Source organism: Rhineura floridana, chromosome 4, assembly GCF_030035675.1.
Source record: "Rhineura floridana isolate rRhiFlo1 chromosome 4, rRhiFlo1.hap2, whole genome shotgun sequence".
Taxonomy (NCBI): Eukaryota; Metazoa; Chordata; class Lepidosauria; order Squamata; family Rhineuridae; genus Rhineura; species Rhineura floridana.
In genome coordinates, this window is record NC_084483.1 from 202689341 (window position 1) to 202700762 (window position 11422).

The 11422-nt window shown below is 42.6% G+C and overlaps 1 pseudogene; it reads right to left on the bottom strand.

Annotated features, from left to right (window-relative positions):
• Positions 1-5418: 5418 nt before the first annotated feature.
• Positions 5419-5537, bottom strand: LOC133384597 (5S ribosomal RNA; annotated as a pseudogene).
• Between the last annotated feature and the right edge of the window lie 5885 nt (positions 5538-11422).

The window sequence follows — 11422 nt, forward strand, 5'->3', positions numbered from 1 at the left end:
ATGTAAATCCCAGATTTAGATAACCCAAGTTGATAATTTCTGTGGGTGGCAACACCACGTGTCCTGAAATTCTGGAATGTTCTCATGGTGTGTCTATTTGGACTTGTGAATATCATGATATTAGAGATGACAAAGAATATAAGCAAGGAATATACACTGAAGCATGACAGAGTCTTCCAACATCTTGGTAAGTACCTGCAAGATCATCTTTATCTTTATGTCTTTGTTATTTTGGAACCGAGAAATGCTCTTAACTGCATTGCAGTGTGGGCTTGAGAGCCCATTAATGGTGTAATTCTAGTAGTCTAATGGAAGCTAATTAAATGCTAACAGTTGTCAGGGATTCAGATTAGCAGCAAGGATTAATGGCCTCTTCTTGGATATGTGTAAACGTAACCCTCCTATACCAGGAAAAATACATTATTAATAAGATGTCGGGAGTTAAATGGACCCCAATTTAAACAGAGTCTAAAAAAATAAATAAATGTGTTTGACAAGGTTTCCACATGAATATAAATATGGGGGATTAAAGACTATTGTTTAAAGATTATTGTACAGATGGTGTCCATGATCTCTAATGACCCCAAAAGTTAATACTGTACTATATGTGTGCACTTGCCCCTTCAAGCTAAAATCTCATAGAGGTATGAAATTAAGATGGGTAGCATTTTGTTAAGTTTAACAATTGCCTCAACATAAAGTAGCTACTGGGGTGTTACATGAGAGTTACAGTCAGTGGTGTGCTGGTAAATGTTTAACAACGGGCTCTCCAGGGGAGAAAATCCAAGCTGGATTTAGAAAGGGAAGAGGCACCAGAGATCATATTGCAACCACACGCTGGATAATGGAATGGACCAAGGTATTTCAGAAGAAAACCACCCCATGTTTTATAGATTACAGCAAAGTCTTTGACTGTGTAGATCACAAAAAACTATGGAACAATTTTAAAACAAATGGGGGTAACACAGTATCTGATTGTTCTGTTGCACAACCTATACTCTGCACAAGAGGCTGCTGTAAGGAGACAATATGGAGAAACCGATTGGTTTCCCCATTGGAAAGGGTGTAAGACAGCGGTGTATTTTATCACCCTATTTGTTTATATGCAGAACATATCATTTGGAAAGCTAGATTGGACCAAGATGAAGGAGGTGTGAAAATGGAGGGAGAAATATCAATAATTTAAGATATGTAGACGATACCATACTACTAGCAGAAACCAGTAATGATTTGAAACGAATGCTGATGAAAGTTAAAGAGGAAAGGACAAAAGCAGGACTACAGCTGAACACCAAGAAGACTAAAGTAATGATAACAGAAGATTTATGTAACTTCAAAGTTGATAATGAGGACATTGAACTTGTCAAGGATTATCAATACCTTGGCACAGTCATTAACCACAATGGAGACAATAGTCAAGAAATCAGAAGAAGGCTAGGACTGGGGAGGGCAGCTATGAGAGAGCTAGAAAAGGTCCTCAGATGCAAAGACGTATCACTGAAGACTAAAGTCAGGATCATTCAGACCATGATCTCTATGTGTGGATGTGAAAGTTGGACAGTGAAAAAAGAAGATAAGAGAAAAATCAATTCATTTGAAATGTGGTGTTGGAGGAGTGCTTTGTGCATACCATGGACTGCAAAAAAGGCAAATAATTGGCTGTTAGAACAAATTAAACCAGAACTGTCACTAGAAGCTAAAATGATGAAACTGGGGTTTTCATACTTTGGACACATAATGAGAAGACATGATTCACTAGAAAAGACAATAATGCTGGGAAAAATAGAAGGGAGTAGAAAAAGAGGAAGACACAGACCTGAACTTGCAAGATCTGTACAGGGTGGTTTATAAGAGATGCTATTGGAGGTCGCTGATTCATAGGGTCGCCATAAGTCGTAATCGACTTGAAGGCACATAACAAATTTCTGAACTTTCATACCAAATGGTGGTTGCCTTAGAACCACTCTACAGTCTTCCTCAATGTCTTTTAGCCATACGAGGAGCCTAAAATTAGAGCATTACATTGGAAAATTGGCCATGATGTGAATCACTCAAAATTAAAAGAGAGAGCAAAAAAGAAAAGAAATAAATGATTGGAAGATAACAACAAATTAAATTTCTTTTTAATCATTGACATTAGGCAAGTGCCTTCGTTATATTCTTTTCGGCACCTGCTTAAAACTTTTTTGTTTAGGCAAGCCTATCCAGATGCATAGATGCTGATGCTTGTGGGGTTTTTTTGTCTGTTGCTGTTTTTAATTCATTTAAAAATGTTTTAAGTGTTTTTAACTGTTTTATCGATAATTTTAATGTGTTTTGTAAAACTCTTAGAGGTTTTATATAATTTTTAAATTAATAAATAAATATATTCATCAGGATGGAAGTTTTCAATAACTATCAGGGTTTAATTACACAGATATAAAATAACAGAACACAAAGAGAAATTGGTTAGTCTCAAAAATTAATTGAGGTATGCTTGACATATATGACCTGGAGCCTTGATTTTTTTTTTTAAAAAAAAATAATTCTGCCACTAGCATAGGATATTGACATTACTTCTTGTAGTACTCCATTTCCCTTTCTCTAGCAACTCAGTCCAATAAGAGTAAATGCACATGCAAATGCATGCTACATGCACGTTTTCCATCAATCATAAAGTCCAATAACAAAGCAGTCAGGCTATGCTTGGTACCACTTATCCATTGGGGGGGGGAGGAAGGGAAAGACTAAATCTAGACTTCCATTATGTTCTCTTCTCTGAACTGATAATCAACACTATTTAACATAATAACTTGTATCCAATGTATTGAGTCCTGGTCCCATCAGTGCAAAGATTTTTGCTTGAGCGATAGGATAGGATGTCCCCCCTCTCCTTCCCCCATGCACCCTCTAAATTTGTTGTAGGGGTTTCCCCAACCCTCCAGAACACATTTGAGAAAGGGGGTATGCAAAGGGTTGAGGCGGGAGTCTTGTTGTGCAAATGGAAATCCTTGCATTAACAAGATGTGTTAACTGAATACCACCCAATATGATGGCTTCTGAAATGGGCTTCTAAGCCAAGGGAAACACACCCATTTCATCCTATTAGTACTGGAATTATTATTCTTGTACTGTTTCTAGGGAAGGGGTAGCCAGTATGGTACCCTCCAGGTGGTGTAGACTACATCTCCCATAATCCCTGGCAATTGGCCGTGCTGGTTGGGGCTCATGGGAGTTTTAGTCCCAAACAACGAAGAGGCACCGTGTTGGCTAGCCCTGTTGACAGAGCCTAGGGGGACTGTCGAAATTAATGTTTTCAAACAATTGCCAGTGTCAATTAAATAGTTAGACAGAACCATTCGTTCTAGAAACCTGCCCTTTTAAAAAAAAAAATACTCTCAGATTATCAAGATTATTTTAACAGCAGCTAGATTTTCAACTCTAGTTCTGGCAATATTCCACAATCCCAGCACAATTGCAAACCATGCACATTTCCAGAGCTTGGAAAAGTTACTTTGTTGAACTACAACTCCCATCAACCCACTCCAGTGGCCATGCTGGCTGAGGCTGATGGGAGTTGTAGTTTTAAAAAGTAACTTTTCCAAGCTCTGCCATTGCATGATTGGCCCAGAATGGTTAAAAAAAGAGTCATGTATAGCACAACATGACAAAGTACATGAAAAGAATTGCTGCCATCTCAAAATGAGTAATGCTAATCACTGTAATTATATTTCTTAAAACCACACTGAGCTGTGTCATTTGTAGGCCTACCCCAAAAAAAGGCAGAAAACAAATTTGGTGTTGGGGTAAGTCAGCGGTGATTAGAGGAACTGCTTGTTTCATTATTTCCCACTTTTCTTGTGCTGTTGACAGAAACAGAGCTGGGGGCGGCAGACAGGGAGGCGAAAGAGCTGGACTGGGGGGGCAGTAGGGTGAGTGCAAAGTTCACCCCTGCAAGCTGGAAAGGGTAACACACACACACATCCTCATCACTCACCTCCACAACTCTTTACTTCCATTCTGCAGCTGCCTTCTCCTCTGGCCTTCTCCCTCCACCGTGGTAGCATTCCCCTCCTCTCTCTCCACTTCCTTCCTCGTGCCTCCTAATGCAGAGCACGAGGGAAGAGCGATGCTGCCCAGAAGCGGAGCTTGGAAAAGTTACTTTTTTGAACTACAACTCCCATCAGCCCCAGCCAGCATGGCCACTGGATTGTGCTGATGGGAGTTGCAGTTCAAACAAGTAACTTTTCCAAGCTCTGCCCAGAAGCCCATGCTTCTGGCACATGTCTTTCGTCCACCAATCAGAGGAGCAGAAGACTTCCGCTGCTCCATCTGTTAACAACCGGCTCACAAAATTCTGGAAACTTTAACAATCGGCTCTCGCGAGCCCATACGAGCCAGCTCCAGCACACCACTGGTTATGGTCATTTCAACCTTGAACATGCAAAGTTTTACTTTCTCCCATTCACTTTCACTGAACTGAAGTCTGACCCTAATATCACTCTGAAGAGGTTGTCATTTTTTAAAAAGCAACAATGGAAGGGTGGAGTAGGTCAAACTGATACCCCCTCTCATTGTAGGGGAGTGCATAGAGAACAGACTGTGACATTATATAATAAGTTGGGAAGGGCAATTTTATAATTTGTATGCCTCTTTGAAGTTTATGACATCCAAAGTTCTGCAGGATCATCTTTTTTTTTTAAAAAAATTATTCTTCTCATACTTCTAGCAGGAGCACATTTGTCCCCCACCCCTCCTTCCTCAAAGAGGACTTGGGAGGTTGCCTTCAAAAGGAAGGGAGTTGAGTGGAGGGCCACGTGGTGGCCTGTCTGGTGCATCAGAAAGAGGTTGGAGCCTGGCTTTGTAAGCTGTTCCTCCTCTGAGCTCTTACGCCTTGAGTTTTTGCTGCACCCTCCCTCCCTCTATGCGCTGTGGGCTTTGCTAATTGCCTGTTGAGGGGGCTAACTAGGAGGTTTTTGGAAAGATTCCTCAATTGGCCTTAGGGTTCCTACCTTTTCACCCACTTTACACTGCTGGGATGAATTAGATTGGCATTTCAAAGTGGTGCAGTTTTATACACCAAAACCAGCACCTTGAACTTAGTCCGCTAGCTAACAGCCAGCCAGTGCAATTCTTTCAGCAGCAGTGGAGCTCCAGCAACATCCAGAGCGCCACAGGTTCCTCATCCCTGACCAATAGAATCATAGAATCGTAGAGTTAAAAGGAGACTATAAGGCCATCGAGTCCAACCACCTCCTCAATAACTCAGTTCAAAGCCTAGTATGTTTACAATTTTGTTGTCGTTGTTATATGCCTTCAAGTTGATTACAACTTATGGCGACCCTATGAATCTTTTATATATATATATATATATATATATATTCATAGCGTTTTCATGTTAAGAGGTATTCAGAGGTGGTTTACCATTGCCTTCCTCTAAGCCTACGGCACCCGGTGTTCCCAGGCAGTCTCCCGTCCAAGTACTAACCAGGCCTGACCCTGCTTAGCTTCCAAGATCAGACAAGATCGGGCGTGTTCAGGGTGGTATGGCTATAGGCACGCTTACAGTTAGCCAGCTTGTATTAGCACCTTCATGCCTTGCCATCTGTTTTCTCATAGAGATAAGAAAGACAACATTTTGCCATGAAGACATTTTATGGCTTCTCCTTGATTCTATTGATAGCACTCATGATTGCTCGAGGTAGGTTACATTTAAACATACTGGAAAGAAATGGAAATAATGTGATAAGACAGGTGATGAGGCAAATGAATTGGGAAGGGGGCATTTCTAGGGAGCTCTGGCCCCTTTAGAAGTTGCACATCTTTCTGGCCTTCAGAGGATCTTGAGGAAACCTGCATGCATTCAGTTTGTAGCTAGTAATCTAAGGGAAGGGCCATCACTCAGTGGTAGACCTTTGGCTTTGCATGCAGAAGGTTCTGGTATTTCCGATCTCTGTGTATGGATGTGAAAGTTGGACAGTGAAAAAAGCGGATAAGAGAAAAATCAACTGATTTGAAATGTGGTGTTGGAGGAGAGCTTTGCACATACTACGGACTGTGAAAAAGGCAAATAATTGGGTGTTAGGACAAATTAACTTAATTAGTTAGAACTGTCACTAGAAGCTAAAATGATGAAACTGAGGTTATCATACTTTGGACACATAATGAAAAGTCATGATTCATTAGAAAAGACAATACAGAAAAACAGAAGGGAGTAGAAAAAGAGGAAGGCCAAACAAGAGATGGATTGATTCCATCAAGGAAGTCACAGACCTAAAATTAACAAGGTCTGACCAGGGTGGTTCATGACAGATGCTCTTGGAGGTCACTGATTCGTAGGGTCGCCATAAGTTGTAGTTGACTTGAAGGCACATAACAACAACAACAACAACAACAGGTCCTAGTTTCCATACCTAGCATCTCTGGAGAGGACTGGGAGAGACTCCTGCCTGAACTCCTGAAGAGCCTCTGACAGTCAGTGCAGGCAATACTGAGCTAGATCAACCTGTGTTCTAGCCCGGAATAAGTTCTTGTTAGCATATGTGGGTGGAGTCCCCAGGGTGTGGTATCTCCCTGGCAGCAGGAGGGAGGGACAAGCACTATTCAGGGCAATGAAATCCCCAGGGCAGCGGAAGCTTGTGCTGCTGATATAATCTGCTGTCCCCATGACATTTGTCTGCACTATCCAGCGTGCACAGAAGAACTGACTCTAACTCCAGGGGAGAGGGATCATGTCATGTCATGTTATGTTAAATTTATTTATACCCCGCCTTTCGGCCAAAGGCCCTCAAGGCACCTTACAAGGAAAAATAAACACAGATATAAAAATACACCAATAAAAATACATCAATAAAAACAATGCAATTTACAGAGATTAAAGTAAATATTAAATAATATTAAGAAAAAAATGTCCAGGAAAGGCTCTCCATCTCACCCAAGCCTGCAGCCATTCCAAGGGGTGGCACACCAGTCCGAGATGCAATGGCCTGCAGCTCAGGCCAGGAATAGCGCGGCTTGGCGCTGGGGGCCTCCGTCTGCACACCTTGGCCCATGGCGCTGCCACTGCTGGTATTTGGTGTCCTCGGGTCGGAAGTCATAGTCTGAAACATCCATCCATCCGTGCTGCCGAGCAGGTGTGGGGAATCTTTGGCCCTCCAGATGTTGCTGAACAACAGCTCCCGTCATCGCTGTTTCATTAGCCATGCTTGCTGTGGCTGGTGAGAGCTGTAGTTGAACAGCTTCTGGAAAGTCAGAGTCAGAAATAATCTGACAGATCTTGGTGGCCCATGGCTCTGGTCCCACATCTTCATAGTCATTAGGATGAGGGGGATGGCTGTTGAAATATTATCTTAAGCCAATAATAAATGGCTGCTTTAGGGGTTAAGGTTTTTACTGAGCAACAAGCTGTGTCCAAGCGTACAACTGCCTTCGGAGCAGATGTGGGAATACCCAGAGCTCTTGTCGGGAACTGTTCTGAATCCAAAGCTGCAATATCTGAGCATCATGCAGCAGCTTGGGCAAGAGCTTAGTCTCGTAACGCTCAAGGAGGAGTGTCACTAGCCTACCGCCTGGTCCAGCTACATGAAGGAAAATGGCATTGGCCATTACGTTAGCTGTTATGGCAGCAGCTTTCAAGTGGGTGGACCAAGATCCAGAGTTTTGGAATGTCACATCCAGATATTTATAAGAGCTGATTTGGTCAAGTTGCTGATTGTCCAGCTGCCAGTGATATTTCTGCCATCTCTTACCAAACACCAATATATTAGTTTTGGAATAATTAACATGTAAGATTTTCTTCACACAATATAGACCAAGGTCTGCCAGCAGTCTACACATCCCCTAGATGTGTATATGAAGGAAGAACAGCATCATCCACGTACAATAAAATGGAAACACCCATGTCTCTCAGATGGGGGGAGGGGGGAAGCTGCACTCCTGATAGAGAAGAAACTCTGTCATTAAGATATAAATTGGACAGGAGAAGCAGCTAATAAGCACCCCTGGTGTACTCCCTTGGCAGAAATAGATTCTGAGAGACAGGAGGGCTTTTGCGGCAGAGTGGGGAGGAAGAGAATGAGAGGCTGTGTTGCATTCTATGTGTCAGGACTAAGGATAGGGCAGAAATTCAGTTTGCATTTAAAGGTGAACCTACCAAACGTGCACTTTCTGAATACACACTGAAACACAACCGTCCTTCAAAATTCTTTTCTCCGAGTTTTGCAGTGCCGTTCTCAAGCCAAGTGACATGTCCAGAAATGCACATGCTTATATTAATGAAAACAGCATACAAAAATGCATTCTATCAGGGGAAATGCTTTGCAAAATTGTGTACTGTGAGCAAAACCTCATGCAAAACTGCATTTATTAGGACTAAAAAACTGACAAATTCTCAGGGTTTTGCTTTTTTTTAAGAAAAAAAAGACAAGTCACAAGTCGCTGAAGAAATGTGGAGAACTGAAATTAAGAGGGGAACAATGAGACAACTAAATTGGACAGATCCATCACTATCCCTAACGGGGCTAGAGAAATGCTGCTTCTGGCATGTCCACTTGGAGCACCTCAGACTTACTAGTTGGCTTTCCCTTATTTCCTTTTCAGACTGAACAGCTTTTCTTCTCTTTCCCTGGTGCAGGATTCACAGTATATATCCGCGGCGACACACAGTGCATGATTGCGGAGGGTAAATGCAAACACTTGCCTTGTCATCCCTATGGCAAAAAAATTGGCCATTGCATACTGAACACTTACTGCTGCAAAGAGTAAGTATAAAATAAGAAAGTTTATATCTTGCACCCAAAAGTCTCTCCCAAGGCTGGTGAAACATAACCAAGGTGGATCCAAAGCACTTTTAAACTAGATTTGACACTGATTCTTTTTGTTCTCATTTAAAGCAGGGATAGGGAGTTGTCAGGCCCAGGGTTCATATCCAGCCCTCCAGCTATCTCCATTTGGCCTTGTGTCATCCCTTTAGGATTAGAGTGTGAGACCTCTGCCCTTGAAGAGAAAAGATCCAGGAGATCAGAGTGGCTTCCAGCCTCTCGCCTAAACCACCGCAGAGGAGGTTTGCAGAGCACATTGGTCCTGCTCTCTAGCTGTGTTGAATCTGCATGAGCAGCATGCAAAAGTAAGCATATTTTCTCAGGATCTCTTCTTGATTGTCCCAGAGTGCAGCACATGGAATAATGGGCTCAAGTTGCAGGAAACCAGATTTCGACTGGACATCAGGAAAAATTTCCTAACTGTTAGAGCCACACAACAATGGAACCAATTACCTAGAGAGGTAGTGGGCTCTCCGACACTGGAAGCATTCAAGAAGCAGCTGGACAGCCATCTGTCGGGAATACTTTGATTTGGATTCCTGCATTGAGCAGAGGATTGGCCTTGATGGCCTTATAGGCCCCATCCAACTCATCTATGATTCTATGATCTATGATTCTAAGGCCTCTCTTTTGTGGCGAGGAAGCAGTCCCTTGTTCATGTTGGAGGCTGATCTCTCCCTGCTCCAGAATGGCCCTAACATTATTCAAGGGCAGGGAAAGATTTTCAGCCTCAGGGCAATCTTCCAAGGGCCACATGCCTGTGTTGGATCAGGCCCATTTATTTATTTATTTATTGCACTTGTATACCGCCCCATAGCCGAAGCTCTCTGGGCGATTTACAGCATTCAAAAACATTAAAACAAATATACAATTTAAAACACATAATTTAAAAACAATTTAAAACACAATTTTAAAATTTAAAACAATATAACAATTTAAAACACATGCTAAAATGCCCATGGCAAAAGCAGGTGGAACAACGAAAGTGTGTTTTACTCAGAGCTTGGCAAACTTACTTTTTTTGAACTACAACTCCCATCAGCCCCAGCCAGCATGGCCACTGGATTGGGGTGATGGGAGCTGTAGTTCAAAAAAGTAACTTTGCCAAGCTCTGGTTTTACTGCAGAAGGTTAGTTTCTACAGACACTCAGCCTCCTCCCTCTCCTCCATCCAGGCATGCAAGGGCTTTATCAAAGTTCAAAGGCACATTCCAGCCAGGCAAAACCATGCAAGGTCTGAAGCTGGGTGGGCCAGTGTGTGGTGTAGCCTTGGGAGAGTTCGGAGAGCCTAACAGAAAGGCCTGGAGGGCAGCATTTGCCCCCACCAGGCCTGAAGTTCCATCCCTTTGCATTAGGTAGAAGTGACCGCCCTAAATAGATGAGAGGCATGTTGGGGAGCAAATATTTTTCATGTCAGGCAACAGGCAGAGGTGCTTGCTGGATTTGCTGCTTCAGATGCAAAAAAAAAAAGAACTTGACAGGCCGATGCATATTGCTTTGGCGCGTTTAAGATTTGGGTTCTAGTTGCTGGACTGCCTTGAGCAACAATGTCTGTTGAGACAGTTCTGTGGACAGAGGCAGCGTGACCTTACCCAGGAACACAAGAAGCTGCCTTGGTCCCTCTAGCTCAGTATTGTCCATACTGACTGGCAGTGACTTTCCAGAGTTTCAGGCAGGGGTCTCTCCCAGCACTATCTGGAAATTCTGGTGAGTGAACCTGGGACCTTCTGCATGTGAAGCAGATGCCCTTCTGCTGAGATATGGCCCTTCTCCTTAGGTGTACCACCATTGCACTGAATTCCTTCCCCATCGCTATTGCTTCAGAGACAACGGAGAGCTGAGCTCCTCCCCCAGTTGTCATTATCCTGGATTCAGATGAGGAAGGAGAGGAGTAAACAAATATTGCATCCCCCCCCCGATCATTCCTACCACTGGCTTCTTCAAATAATAGCCCGAGAACTTCCCCCTCCATAGCTCCCTAGGTTATGTTGACCTCACTATTGTCTGTTTCCATATGTCAGTTTCAGATAAAAGGATTGCTGTGCTCTCCTGAGGCGCTGGACATTTTCTTCTGAGACAGGAATAAGAATGAGACTCAGCATGAGTCTGATAGACTTCACCTCTCCCCTGTGGCTATTGTTGGTCACCTCAATTGTTGCAGCATCTGCTACCATCATTGTCACCAAAGATGTAAATAAATGCAAGAGTACAAATGCTCCAAAAGTTCAGCTTTCCTTGTCTCTCTCCTTTGTTTATGGCTTCAAAAAAGTGTGTGTAGAAATGCTTTTTGATTATGTGTTTATTAGGATGTACACCAACCACAAGATTTACCTTGTATCTGTAGTGTTGGGAAGAAACTTCATCTATTTCAGCCCTGCTGTGTCTTTCCTATTCTTTTTGTTTTGCATGTGCAAATGAAATATGTTAAGTAAGAATATCTGTTTTCCCCCATTTTGCCAAAAAAAATCATAGATGTCAAGTAAAGGAAAGGATCAAGTATTTTAATTTTGATGGCTGTGGAGTCCTAGTCTTTTCCCCAAACCCACTTCCTGGCTGCATTAAGTAGGGGTGTTCACCAGCCACAAGATTCACCTTGTTTGTGTATCTGAAATGCTCACTGGGGCA